The 928-nt window shown below is 43.2% G+C and overlaps 1 non-coding gene across 1 annotated transcript; it reads right to left on the bottom strand.

Moving 5' to 3' along the window:
• Nucleotides 1-231: 231 nt before the first annotated feature.
• Nucleotides 232-337, bottom strand: LOC120105540 (small nucleolar RNA R71). Its single transcript, XR_005507924.2, has one exon. It is a non-coding gene; the product is annotated as a small nucleolar RNA R71 (small nucleolar RNA).
• Between the last annotated feature and the right edge of the window lie 591 nt (nt 338-928).

Below are 928 nucleotides of genomic sequence, written 5' to 3'. Positions count from 1 at the left end.
GGCTCACCAACGAAGACCCATACAAACATTTAGATGAATTTCTTGAGATTTGCACCACTGTCAAGATTCAGAACTTCACTGATGATGCCCTGAAACTTAGGTTATTCCCCTTCTCCCTTAAAGATAGAGCCAAACAATGGCTGAATTCTTTAGAAGCTAACTCAATTCGTTCTTGGGATCAAATGCAACAAAAATTTCTTAAAAAATACTTTCCTATAGGAAGAACGAACCAGTTTAGACGTGCCATTACAAGCTTCTCCCAAACCGAGGGAGAAGAATTTCATGAAACTTGGGAGAGATTTCGGGACCTAATCCGTAAATGCCCTCATCATCAAATACCTAAGTGGCAGCTAGTGCAATGTTTCTATGACGGTTTGACGGAACGAAACCGTCAGATGATCGATGCTGCATGCGGGGGGACTTTCATGCTTCGAAATGAGCATGAAGCATGGCAATTATTTGAAAATCTTAATGAAAACTCCCTCCACCATGCTTCATGTTCTCGTCAAGCATCCCCGAATTTTCAAAGAAAAGGGGCCATTTGTGAAATAAGTCATTCTATGGACCTGTCTAGCAAGGTAGATGCATTGTCCCATAAGATTGACCAACTAATGATAGGAGGACATGTCGTTAGCTCTTCCCAAGCACAAGTGTGTGCTATCTGTTCTAGCCCATCGCATCCAATTCATGAGTGCCCCTCAGCACCCCAATATCCCGAACTCGTACAAGAACACATCAATGCTGCCCAAACACAGCCCAGACCGGGTAATGATCCATTTTCCAATACATATAATCCGGGATGGCGGAATCATCCAAATTTTTCTTGGAGGCAGCAAGCTTCTAATACCTCCCAACCCTTCTCCCAAAATTTTCAAAACCCTCAGAATTTTCATCCCTACCGTCCCTCAACCCAATTTCAGCATCCTCC

Source organism: Phoenix dactylifera, chromosome 13, assembly GCF_051530095.1.
Source record: "Phoenix dactylifera cultivar Ajwa chromosome 13, Ajwa_hap1_PhDact_Kaust_v1.1, whole genome shotgun sequence".
Taxonomy (NCBI): domain Eukaryota; kingdom Viridiplantae; phylum Streptophyta; class Magnoliopsida; order Arecales; family Arecaceae; genus Phoenix; species Phoenix dactylifera.
The sequence above is the reverse complement of the archived record's forward strand: the minus strand, read 5'-3'. Positions and strand labels throughout refer to the sequence as shown.